The sequence below is a fragment of the Stegostoma tigrinum genome, chromosome 1, assembly GCF_030684315.1.
Source record: "Stegostoma tigrinum isolate sSteTig4 chromosome 1, sSteTig4.hap1, whole genome shotgun sequence".
In the NCBI taxonomy this organism is placed as follows: Eukaryota; Metazoa; Chordata; class Chondrichthyes; order Orectolobiformes; family Stegostomatidae; genus Stegostoma; species Stegostoma tigrinum.
In genome coordinates, this window is record NC_081354.1 from 124,363,818 (window position 1) to 124,378,051 (window position 14,234).

Consider the following 14,234-nt stretch of genomic DNA (forward strand, 5'->3'; position numbering starts at 1 on the left):
TTAGGGTCATAGGGAAAAGTCAGATTTGCTGGGGTTTAGAATTGACAGATCAGCCATGATTTTGTTGAATGGTGGAGCAGATTCAATAGGCTGTAATGCACTACTTCAGCTCCTATGCCTTATGGTCTTGTGGAGGATACTTAAGATACAGAGGTGACATTTCACTGGAAATTGAATTTCGTTATCAGAAAAGTATTGCCACCTTACATTGTCACCCGTCCGATCAAGTGTCAGCAACAAAAAAGTAGCTAAACAGGTTACTTGCCCTCGGCAAGATGTCAGGTTAGGACATGTATAAAGGAATGCTACTCTTTCCTCATGCCCAGTACAGTACAATATTTTGTCATTGTTCAATGTCGGACAATCACATGTTGGAAAGCTTTCAAACAGTTGATAACATTAACTTTTATAGAACAACAGGAAAAACAAAGGCAAAAGAAATGAACAGAAAAGCTTATTTACTTCTGGAAATAGCCAGAGGCTGCCTGACTTACAAACAATAGCAAATTTACAGTCAGTGAATGATGACTTCATCCAGCTCCCATATATTATTGTCTGAATAAAAACGCAAATAACTGCAGGTGCTGGAAATCAGAAACAAAAATAGAAATTGCTGAAAAAGCTCAGCAATTCTTTCTCTATCAGAACTGAGGAAGAGTCACTGGACCCGAAACATTAACTCTGATTTCTGTCCACAGATGCTGCAATTTTTGTTTCTGTTTCTATTGTGTCTGGCTTGTTGCACCTCACATTGCTGTGCTCTAAAATGCTGAAAGTGATGTTCTTCCTGCTCAGTGTCCTCATCTTCTTTCTCGGCCATCTGCTGCCACTGTCCCACATCTGTGGAGTTTGTCAAAACTGCTGCCCCAGTTGTGCAGAACACAGTAGCTAAGGATATTATGGCTTGCTGTCTCGTGTGTACCACAAAGCTTCCCAGATCCATGAACAGCAATCTCGTCTTTAGGTGGGCTATCATTTGCTCCAAGTAAAAGAAGGGCCCTGTTGGAAATGAGAGATAATGGGAACTGCAGATGCTGGAGAATCCAAGATAATAAAGTGTGAGGCTGGATGAACACAGCAGGCCAAGCAGCATCTCAGGAGCACAAAAGCTGACGTTTCGGGCCTAGACTCTCTGATGAAGGATCTAGGCCCGAAACGTCAGCTTTTGTGCTCCTGAGACGCTGCTTGGCCTGCTGTGTTCATCCAGCCTCACATTTCATTATCTGTTGGAAATGAGCTGCTTTGTACCTGCAGCCGGCCTCAGACCCTGGTTAGCTAACAGAGTTACCAGCCATGGTTTCAGTGGGCAGCCCTTGTCTCCCAGCAGCCATCCTTGTTAGACCCGCATTCTTGAAATAAGCAAGGACTTTTGAGTTATCAAAGATATAGGCATCATATCAACCTCCATGTGCAAACCTCTAAGGCGCAGTAAGAAACTGTAATTTCTTGGATGCCATTTCAGTCAAAACAGGCTTTCCTTCTCAAATTTGCTTTTCTTCATTCCCATCTGGATTGCTGTTTCAGATCAGCACAATGGGCCAACACTCTCCTGTGGTACACAATTCAATGGTTTCAGCCTCTTTCTGCAACACATGGGAGCTGACTTTTTATTTTTGCCCTTGGTCTTTGCAAAATTTAAGAAGGAAGCAGGGGATCTGAGGAAAGATGTTTTCACCCAGACAGTGGTAGAAATGCTCTGCTTGCGAGGGTGGTGCAGGCAGGTATTCTCACAACATTTAAGAAGCAACTGGACGAGCACCTAAAATGCCAGGGCATAGTAAACTATGGACCAAATGCAGGCATATAGGATTAGTGTATTTTGGGTTTGTTGGTCGGCAAACACATGCTGGGCCGGAGAGTCTGTTTCTATGTTGCATGGCTCTATGGCTCTATGAAAATTGAGGAAGAAGTTTCACAACAGTCATTAAGGAGCCCGTCAGACTTCCATCCATCTAAAATATAAACGTGAAGTTTCTCATGCCTCATTGTCATGTTGGGTAGGCTTATGAGATGTGATCTTCATCCAGTTCATCTGCATGTGCTGTGTCCAAGGATGGACCGAAAAGGGAAAGGAATGAAAGAATATTGGCAGGTAAAAAAAAGGAAAATCCTAAGTTCTTTTACAAGCATGTTAAGGGTAAAAGAATGACTAGGGAAGGAGATAGTAAGAATTGCTGATGCTGGAGTCTGAGATGACAAGGTGTAGAGCTGGGTGAACACAGCAGGCCAGACAGCATCAGAGGAGCAGGAAAGTTGACATTTTGGGTCTGGGCAATTCTTCAGAAATGGGAGAGGGGAAGGGGGCTCTGAAATAAATAGGGAGTTTGGAGGCAGTGATAGAAGGTGGATAGTGGAGCAGATAGGTGGAGAGAAGACAGACTGGTCAAGTCAGCAGGGATGAAGCCAGTAAAGGTGAGTGTAGGTAGGGAGTTGGGATGGGGTGGTTGGTCAGTGAGGAAGGACGGGCGGGTAGTTGGGAGGGGAAGATGGACAGGTCAAGGAGGTGGGGATGAGGCTAGTAGGTGGGAAGTGAGGGGGTGTTGGTTAGTAAGGTGGGCCGAGCAGATAGGCAGGAGAAAAGATGGACAGGTCAAGGAGGCGGGGACAAGAGAGGGGGGCTTGTCTTGGGATGAGATCGGGCGTGGGGAGATTTTGAAGCTTGTAACACCCACATTGAGATCATTGGACTTCCGGGTTCCCAAGCGAAATATGAGGTGCTGTTCCTCCAGCCTTCAGGTGGCGTCATTGTGGCATTGGAGAAGGTTCAGAATGGACACGTTGTCCAAGGAGTGGGAGTTGAAGTAGTTCACAACTGGGAGGTTTTGTCGTTTGTCACGAGCCAAATATAGGCCTTCCACAAAGCAGTCTACAAGCCTCTGCTTAGTTTCCCCGATGTAGGGGAGGCCACGTCAGGTATAGCAGATACAATATACCACATCCATATGTTCATCCAGCTCCACACCTTGTTAACGAGGGAAAGAGTAGTGCTCATTATGGACCACAGTGGCAATTTGTGCCTGGAGTTTGAGGATGTCGGTAGGGTCTTAAATGAATATTTTATGACAGTGTTCACTAGTGAGATGGATGATGTTGGTACAAAAATCAGGGAAAAAGGCTGTGATTTAATTAAAGAAATTAGTATAGAAAGAGAGAAGCTTCTGAGTGGTCTTAATTCTTAAATGTAGACAAATTTCCAGGGAAATATGAAATATATCCCAGTGAGGCCAGGGAGAAAATAACAGGGACACTGGCAATAATTTGCAACTCCTGCCTGACCACAGGAGAGGTTCAGAGAACTGGAGGTCAGTCAATGTGGTACTGATGTCAAAGAAAGGAGCAAAGAGTAAACAAGGAAACTACAGGCCAACCAGTGTAACCTCAGTGGTGGGAAACTATTGGAAGCAATTCTGACGGATAGAATTAACCTGCACTTGGAGAGGCAGGGATTAATCAAGAACAATCAGCACGATTTTTTTGAGGAGAGATTATGTCCATCCAGCTTGACTGAATTTTTTCAAGAGGTGAGCAAGTATGTAGATGAGAGCAATGCATTTGACATAATCTACTTGGATTTCAGCAAGGTTTTTGAAAAGGCCACACATAGAAGGCTGAAAGCAAAGGTAACAGCCCACCGGGTCCAAAGAAATTTGGCTAACTGGATCCAGAATAGGCTGAGTGGCAGGAAACAGAGAGTGGCCATCATGGGGTGCTTTTGTGACCAGTGGGCCCCCACAGGGATGAGTGTCAGGGCCCTTACTCTTTGCACTTTGTATAAATGATTTAGACTTGAATGTAGAATGGTTGATCAGAGCGTTCACAAATGATGTAACAATTAATAGAGTGGTAAATTGTGATGAAGCCAACCATAGATTACAGAAGATGTAGATGCATGGTCAGATGGGCTGATAAGTTGTAAATGGAATTCAATCTGAATAAATGTGAGGTGATGTGCTTGGGCAGAACAAACAAGGCAAGGGAATACATGATAAATGATAGCTCCCTGGGAAGCACTGAGCAGAGAGACCTTGGTGTGTATGCCCACCAGTCCCTACTGTAGCTGGACAAGGAAATAAAATGGTTAAGAAATCAAATGGGACACTACCTTTGTTTGTCAATGCATACTGTTCAAAAATTTGAAGGTTACGCTGAAATTGTGTAAAACGTTAGTTAGGCCACAGATGGGGTATTGTGTGCAGTTCTGAAATCCACATGATAGGAGGAATATCTGGAAGGGTTGCAAAGGAGAGTTCCAAGGATTTTGCCTGGGCTTGATAGTTTCTGTTATGACAAGAGATTGGATAGACTGGGGTTGTCTTCCCTGGAGCAGAGGAAGCTGAGAGAGGACATAATTAGATGTAAAAAACAATGAGGGACATCGATAGGGTCGAGAGAAAGGACTTTTCTCCTTGGCGGAGGGATCAATGGCCAGGCGGTATAGGTTTAAGATAAGGTGCAGGATGGTGTTAGAGGGGCTGTGAGGAAAAACTTTTTTACTCAGAAGGTGAAAGGAACCTGGAACTCACTGTCTATAATTGTGGTAGAGGCAGAAACCCTCATAACATGTATGAAGTATTTAGATGTGCACTTGCGATGCCAAGGCATATAAGGCTATGGACCAAGTGCTGGAAAGTGAGATTAGAATGGTTAAGTGGTAGTCTTTGACTGGCACAAACTTGCCTCTCTCAATCTTGAGCAGAGTGATGATTCAGTGGTTACCACTGCTGCCTCACAGGACCAGGGACCCAGATTCAACTCTAACTTTGGGTGACTGTTTGTGTAGAGTTTGTACATTCTCCCTGTGCCTGCATAGGTTTCTTCCAGGTGCTCCAGTTTCCTCCCACAGCCCAAATATGTGCAGGTCAGGTGCATCAGCCATGCTAAATTGCTCTTTGTGTCTAAGAATATGCAGGTTAGCCGGAATAGCCACTGTAAATGTGGAGTTACAGGGATAGGCTAGAGGGGTAGATTTGGGTGAGATGCCCTTCAGAGGGTCAGTGTGGACTATATGGCTGAATGCTTCCGCACCTTAGGCATTCTATGATTCTATGAATCCATGAGTAAAACATCCCACAGTAGGGGAGAAAGAATCAAAACAGGTGATGGCTAGCCATCATTTGATTCTTTATCCCTGATGTGCAGAGGATCCTGACTGTGACAACTCAGGGTAGCTATCTGATCATATCCAAGCCCCTGGACTGCTACCAGAACTCTTGACTTATTATGACAGAACCCTTATCCATCTGTATTGCCCTTGATTTGACAGATTACTGCTCACAACCATGACAAGCTTCCTGGCTAAACAACCTGGCAAGACAGCAGGGATGTGAGATGACAAAGTGTGGAGCTGGATGAACACAGCTGGCCAAGCAGCATCTTAGGAGCACAAAAGGTGACGTTTTATCGGGCCTAGACCCTTCATCAGAAAATCTAGAATGTGAGCCTGGTATCTCTGGGTGACAGACAACAGCTACAAAGGCAAGACAAGGCAGAGCCCAGGTGAGCGTCCAGGTCTGCCCAAAGTCAGTGAGCACTAAGGGACCAAGTGAACAGCCTGGAGATACAAAATCAGAAATTGTTGGAGAAACCCAGTATATCTGCTAGCACCTGTGGTGAGAAAGCAGAGTTAAAATTTCAGGTTCAGTGACCCTCCTTCAGAATTAAACTTGAAATGTTAACTCTGTTTTCTCTCCATAGATATTTTTCCCCTTTATTCATACACAGGGTGAAGGGGTCACTGGCTAGGCAGAATTTATTGTCAATCCCTAATTGCAAGTACGGGTCAAACACATTGTTTTGAGTCTGGAGTCACATGTAGACCAGACTAGGTAAGGGTGGCCATTTCCTTCCCTAAAGGACATTAGCGAACAATCAGAAATGGATTCATCATAGTCATCTTTAGATTCTTAATTCTAGATTTTTATTGAATTCAAGTTCCACCATCTGCCGTGGTGGTATTCCAACCTGGGTCCCCAGAAAGTTTTCTGGGTTTCTGGATTAACAGTCCAGTAATAATACCACTAGGCCATTGCCTCCCAAATGTTGCCAGACCTGCTGAGTTTCACCAATTTCTGCTTTATTTCAGATTTCCAGATTCCACAGTTCTTTGTTTCATTTTAGTCTCGAAATACAGCCTGCTCCAGTCCATGAGCTGGGTGTGTGTCTCTGAGTGGACAAGTGCTTGCTACAGATTTGCATAGTTGCTACTGCAAATTTAGTAACATTTAATAACTGACTCCATAATAAATAATTCTGCTCAACTCCCCACCTCATTGGTATTTTTGGAAATTCTTAGCTCTATTGCTAGATCCAATTTTCAATTTAGTTTTATTTTTAATTCGTCTGATTTTTAAAAATATTCAAAATCTGCTGAAGCAATTTTTTTATTGCAGTATTTGAACAAACATTTAAAAGCAAAGTTAACTTCTCCACACTTCCTGTTAATCAAAGCAGAAACCAGAAAGGTGCATGAAGTGAGGTAGTCGAACTTTTTTGAAACTGTAAGAGTTCAACAGAGAAGAATAATCTTGCTGCATTTAGGCACATTTATATGAAAACATGGCAAGCAAAAAACATGGAGAAGAAATTAGTACCATAAAATAAACCATAATCACTTAAAGTTAAAAATGAGTTTTGAAAGAAAAAACAAACTGATTGGAATGAACATTAGGCATATGGACAATAATATTTTAAATTATAAAAATACAGGAGTAATTTTGAAATGGGAATGCTGTAACAGTTTGTACAAAATGATTGTTTCTTTTTTCCTATCTACAGAATTTGCAAAGATCCCTTTGACAATGTTTGGGAGGAGAGATCATAGAAATATTCTTTCACAGAATCACTGCCTGAATGAAATAATTTATCAGCCGTGGTGCAGCTGGATTTTGCCTCCAAACCGCCCACACAATGGCCTTCAGAGCCTCAAGGGAGTTCTGAATACCAACATTTAAGAATGTAAGGGATGATTGGTTCTTGAGCTCTTTGGCATGGAAATTAATTGTAAAGCCAACCAGCTCTGTCAATTGTGGCTCAGCAAATCGATATTACAGTATGATCGCATTATTGCCTATCTAGGTGAGACAAGATAAGACAGTTTCATCAATGCTTTGCCAAGCTTGTTTCAAAATGTTGCTTTCTTCTGAATGCCTATGGTTGCAGTGATTCACTTTCTGCATTCCCTGGTACAGAGATGTTCATAAACTGTAGGCAAAGATGCCCCGTGGCATAGAATATTGATGAAACCGTGCAAAAGCTATGAAAACAGAAGATTGGACACCGTGCAACAATCGCCAAACAGGTACGTTCCCTCCCATTGGGGGAATGCTTTCAGTGGTCAAGGACATTCGGCCTCAGATCCTTGGGTAAATATCCTCTAGGGTGGACTTCGGGATACACAATGACGTAGAGTCGTCGAGCAGAGGCTGATGGCTAAGTTTGGTACCCATGAGAATGGCCTCAACTGGGGTCTTGGGTTCATGTCGTACTATAGGTGACTCCACCACACTAATCTACGGGGTGTATTTATATTTGCAAATACATTTTATTTTGTTCAAAGTGCCCACAATTTATGGACAATCAAAATGGTATTTTATAAATTCCTACTTTAGAAATAAAAACCAAAGTCTGACTCCAAACTAAAACATAAACAGATTCTACACGAGGCCTCACACCTAACATACATTGTCTGACCTAAAATGTCACCTCTTCTTTACACCGATAAAACCTTTAGTTCTCCCAGGACCGTGAATTGAAAGGAATTTGGGCATTTATACATATATATTAATCAATTAACACCTTCTAACTTATTAAAGATTTAACAGCATCTTAGTTTTGTCCAGTACATCCTCATCAATGGTGTGAACCTTTTAACTTTAACTTACAAATTCTGTGTCTGATACTTCCTCTCACTAACACCTGAAGAAGGACTGATACTCCGAAAGCTTGTGTTTTCGAATTAACCTGTTGGACTATAACCTGGTGTTGTGCGATTTCTGACAGTATGAAGGGATGAAGCTTGACAATTTGGTCAAACGCTACTTTGGCAAAGACCATTGGCCAGGCTGTAGCACTGACCTTAACAGGGCGAAACGAGATGAAGCCATGTGATTTGACACAAACTGCATCTGTAGCAGCCTCAATACATTTGTGCATGGAAGTTTGACAGATCCCACACAGGTGTCCCTCGGAAACAGCCAATTGCACGAAAAATTAGTGCAGTAATGATCTTAACAGCGTTTAAAATCTGATGACTAGCCACCAATTCAGGTTGCAAGTCATGCCTCGTATAGCACTGTTCTGTGACAGTTCCTCAGGGCATCTGGAGAATGCAGGATGTTGTGCTTCACTCATCTGGAGACTGCAGGACACTGTACCTCAGTCATCTGGAGGAACTGGTGTCAAGCATGATCATCTCTGAGCATCCTGAGGGGACCTTCAGATTGTAGTTCTTCACACAAAGGCCGTTTAGCAGCTGCTCGAGGAGATTGCTGGCCCTCGGTTTGCTGGTTCTTCTGTTCCTCCTCCATTTCCCTGCACCGTCAAGTCACTACAGCCACAGTGACCCCTGTTCTAGCCAGATCCATTGCTCATGGTTTCAATTAATCTGCGTATAGAATATTGCAATAGAACAGTAATGGGAGCAGTCAGCATTTGAATCCCACACAAATGACAGTTTAGCATAGTCCTCCACACAATGGGATGTGAAGGACTCTGATAGGGAGGGCCATGGAATGTACATAGAACATAGAAAAGTACAGCATAGTACAGGCCCTTCGGCCCACGATGTTGTGCCGTGGAATAATCCTAATCCAAAAATAAAATAACCTAACCTACATTCCCCTCAATTCACTGCTGTCCACGTGCATGTCCAGCAGTCGCTTAAATGTCACGAAAGACTCTGCTTCCACGACTTCCACGTTAACCTCTGACATAGGGACCCATTTCAAATATATGTAGTACAAGCTATGTCCTGTAAATACTATAGGAGATTGTAAGTGCAGCAGGATTTTTGGCGCCATTTCTGGGTGGGATGTTGTTCGGTTGGTCAGTGTTGACTCAAATGGCCAAATGGCCAGCTTCCACACTGTAGGAATTCTATGTTCCTATTCTATGATTCTGCCTCCACCAATATGTTCCCAAAATTACCCAAGAAAAGCAGCATTGCATTTTAGACATGTATTTTTGTCAAAGTGAGAGAAAATCAGCTCCATGCCCTTATTCAGCTTGTGATCCCTTGAACTGTGAATTGTGGCTCGCAGATGAGACATTTAAGGTTGTTTTTGACTGCTTCTGCTTCCCAGCAATCACTATCTTCAATCTGCAATGGTATGGTAAAGACGGTGTGAGAGCACCATTTGTATCCCACACAACGGAATACTGCATGCATTTCACATTTAAAGTACAGGTGACTTCAGCCTGTACTGTTTAAGTGCCTCAGAAGTGCAGGTTCCCTGAAGGGCCTCACATTGGTCACAAGTAGGCAAGAAGCCACATACCCCATCCACTCTGGCTGTGGTGACAGCTATTTTCTATTTCTATTTGACATTTCCAATTCAGATATGAATGGAAGGCAATACTGATTCAGTGGTTCAGTGAGCTGCAGGCTCAGCCTAAATATAAAATGCCCTCCAAAGCCTTCATGTTCCTTTCTTCCTGGCAAGCCCTGTTTGTCCCCATCGGTACAGATCATCGAATTCATGCAGTGTGGAAACAGGCCCTTAGGCCCAACAAGTCCACACTGAACCTCAGAGCATCCCTCCCAGATGCATTCCCCTATAACTCACCCAATCTACACATCCCTGAATACTATGGGCAATTTAGCATGGCCCATCCACCTAACCTGCACATCTTTGGACCGTGGGAGGAAACTGGAGCACTCAGAGGAAACCCATGCCGATACAGGAAGAATATGCAAACTTCACATAGATAGTCACCCAAGGGTGGGATCGAACTGAGATTGCTGGAGTTGTGAGGAAGCAGTGCCAACCACTGAGCCACTGTGCCACCCTCTTCCATGTGTTTCCACTCATCTCTTACACTAAAGTCTTTATCTTTCAATGTTACCAACTCAGCCCTGTCCCTACAGTTTAGTCATGTCAAACACTGTCCCCTCATCAAAACCTTGGTGGCTGTTAGTGTTGATGTTGCTCCTCCCACACTAACCCATGACTTTCATTTCCTAGACTTATAGGTTGTGTCCCTTTTACAATTAGATACCCCTCTGCAGTGCAGCATGCTGCCTCTAATGCCCATAATTGATATCCCTAGTTTTCCTACCACAATAGTGGCCCTGATAACTTCTCCTTGACTTTTGTTGAGCAGATACACAGGTTTGATCGCGGCCCACCCTCGTGGACACCCTGGACAGACAGCCCCAATCAATGAGTAGCCAGAACCCTCCCCGCTATCTGACTGACCCTCCCTGGATCCCCACACTGGCTGCACTATACCTGTAAGAAAGTCTGTGGCCCACTGTCGGTCTGTAAAGATATGGAGGCTGACCATGATCACCCCAAGGAGCTGACTGACTGTCCATAAACCCTCAGGCTGAGACTGGGTGCCGGCCTTGAGAGGCTGTAATGGGAATTCCTATCTGAGGAACAGTGACCCTCGATTTGAATGAGGTTTACTGTCTTCAGATATTGAGAGATGGCCATTTGGTTGCAGCACATGCAGAGCGTTTGTAGCTTAAATCTGCTGCCACATACTGTAGGCATGACATTGATGTAGCACAGTGCTACACCAATATGTTTGCCCATTTGACTATGACTGCCAACAACCATGGTAAGCTGTGTGTCTACACGTAATGGCAAGACAACACAGAAGTGTGTGACTCTGCAAGTTTTGAGTAAACAAAGCACAAAAAGACAAGGCAGAGATGTTGTGAGTATCCAAGTAAGTAACAGTGAGTGAGCAAAAAGACAACAAGCAAACAGCTCTGAGATGCAGCCTGGTCTAAGCCACAAGGTGGGTCATTTGCTGTGTGTGCCAGGCAGGCTGGCAGCAGCATTAAATTGATATGTCAGCAGGCATCAGGAAAGTGCATCATCAACAGTGCTATCGAGCAGCACCTACTCAGTAATAAGCTGTTCAGTGATGCCCAGTTTGGGTTCTACCAGGGTTACTCAGCTCCTGACCTCATTACAGTCTTGACTGAAACATGGACAAAAGTGCTGAATTCCAGAAGTGAAGTGACAGCCCTTGACATCAAAGCTGTACTCGATTGAGTGTGTCATCAAGGAGTCCTACCAAAACTGGAATTAATGGGTATCAGGGGGCAAACTGGTGGTTGGAGTCATACCTGGCACGTAGAAAGATGAATCATGGTTGTTGGGAGGTCAGTCATCGTAGCTTCAGGACATCTCTGCAGGAGATCCTCAGGATAATGTCCTAGGCCCAACCATTTTCAGTTGCTTCATCAATGACCTTCCCTCCATCATATGGTCAGAGGTGGGGATGTTCACTGATGATTGCACAATGTTCAACACCATTCGCAACTCCTCAGGTACTGAAACAGTCAATGTTCAAATGAAGTAAGATCAGGGCAATATCCGGGAGTGGCTTAGTAAGTGGTAAGTAAAATACACACTGAGTGTCCCTGGTGGAACGCACACTTAACATCTGCGAGCAGATTATTGTTGAGTAAGTGCTGTTTGATAACACTGTTGACGATATCTTCTATCACTTTACTAAAATAGCTTGGCCAGGGGCACAGCTAGGTTTGGAGCACAAGCCATCAATAATATTCCAGAAATGTTGCCAGGACCCTTAGCCTTTTCAGTATCCAGTGTCTTCAGTGTTTACTTGATATCACGTGGGATTAAATTATTTAAAGACAGGCACCTGTGTTTTTGGGGAACATCAGGATGAAGCCTAGATAGAGCTTTTCAGCATTTTTGGATAAAAATGGATGCAAATATTTCAATCTTCTCTTTTGCACTAATTTTCTAAGCTCAGGGATATTTGTGAAGTCCCCATCTCCTCCTATTTGTTTGCTTGTCAACCACCATTTACAATTGAATATGGACTGCAGAGCTTAGATCTGATCTGTTGGTTGTGGGCTCACTTAGTTTCCTCCAAAGATTGCTGCTTCCACCATTTGGTATGTAAATAGTCCAGTGTTATAGCTTCACCAGGTTGACACCTCATTTGAGGTATCCCTGGTTCTGTTGATGGTTCTAATTCCAATTTTCAGGTATCCTCAGCTGTCAGTCTCCAATAATTAATTGGAATATTTCTACACGTTCCCTACAACTTCCTCAGCTTTTCACTTTTCAACACATAAACTGCCAATCTTACCCCAGAAATTGTACAATTCTGCTTCATGAGGGATACATAAACTTTCAAATATTGCAATGAATGCTGACTTTCTGATTTTGAGATTGAAGAGCTTTGATAGGACATTGCAAAGGTTTATAAATTGCCTGGAATTTATCAAACCTGGAAATGGTTGATGCTGATATTAAATGTCAAAGCAGATGTTTAATTCTCAGCACAGTCATCGTTGCCTGTAATAATATGCAAATATAAGTTATGCGCTTTGTTTTACAAAACCGGACTATTACTATATGACCTCAAGATGAACTTATGAGTTATACATTCCAGGAATGTCAGATAATAGATGGAAAAATACACCAGTAACCATGTAATGAACAAAAATGTTCCAAGCTATTTCTAGTTGCATATTTTGTTGAGAAATGAATACTGGTTTTGAAAAATCTAGATTACAATCTTTTATTTCTGTATCAGTTATGTTGGCATGAAAAACTATTTAAAATTTATGAATTGGTAACTTATTTGTAAATAATTTCTGAAAGTTGTGATTGGTCGCAACCAATCTCATCAAATTTAAAGCAGTATTAATGAAGTAAAGATTGTGTTGTGTAAACATCTTTTCAGGCAGCACATTTTAGATTGTAGTTATTCACGACATAAAAAACTTCACCTTAGAGACTGGTAAGAGGATTCAGGGGCTGGGACAAGCCTACCAGTTCACCTTACCTGGACCTTGGGTGGGAGGAGAGACAGCAACAGTTCAATATGGTATTAAGGATCTGGAAGCATTAATGTTGAAGCATGCCTTAAGCACTAGTCGATATGTTGATGACATATGGACTCTGGAAAGGGACAAAACAAAGTTACCAGAAAAGCCCAGCAGGTCTGGCAGCATCTGTGAAAGGAAAAACAGAGTTAATGTTTCGGGTCTGGTGGCCCTTCCTCAGACTGTGGATTGGGGGTTGGCAGGAGAAAGTGGGGCTAGAGGATGGAGAACATCTTAGGATCTTGAAGCAGTAAGACCTACCATCTGATTACTCTTAATATATTGTGATAATGTCATTTGTACTTACGTAACTTGCACAAAGTTGCTAGCAGACAAAAAAACTACTTATTGTTTAAGACGAGACCAAGTGGCTTTTTTCAATGACACTGGACCAAGTAGCCTTTGTGGGTCTCTACCTGGAAGGAAGACGTTACCAAACGAGTTATACAACACAATGTGGTGAAAATTAATTTTGTAGCTCCTGATTCAAGCGTCCCCTTTCCACTTTTATGCTTTCCTCCAAAGTCTGCCCTGTGAGAAAAAACTTCCTCCCACCTCGATCTCCACTAAATCCTCTCCCAACATCCCAGCATCACCACCGTCTCACCGTGAGACCTCCACAGATACGTTGCCCTGAGTTCTGGGACTTTGAATCTGGAAACTGTTAGCATTCCTTTCTGTGACACTTGACTTGTGCAATGGTTTACACCTAGCAGCTGTTTTCTGTTGCCTATCTTAAAGCAGGAAAATCACTTTCTGCCTTCATTCAAATCTCTTTGCATTGGTGCTCAATAGTAGGCCACTAAAATGATGCGAGCCTGACTGTGGCGTTATCCATGTGGCACATGGTTTTCTTTGTTGCATTCTAATCTAGATTTTACTATAGAACTCTTTGTTCTTTTACTTATTCATTCATGGGATGGGGGTGACGCTGGAGAGGCAGCATTTATTGCCCATCCCTAATTGCCCGGCTAAGAGTCAACCACATTGCTGTGGGTCTGGAGTCAGACCAGACCAGGAAAGGACGGTCATTTCTTTCCCCTAAAGGACATTAGTGAACTGGGTGGGTTTTTCCAAAAATCAACAATGGATTCACAGACATCATTAGATTCTTAATTTCAGATTATTATTGAGTTCAAATTTCACTATCTGCCGCAGAAGAATTCAAACCCGGGTCCCCAGAAATTTGTTTGGT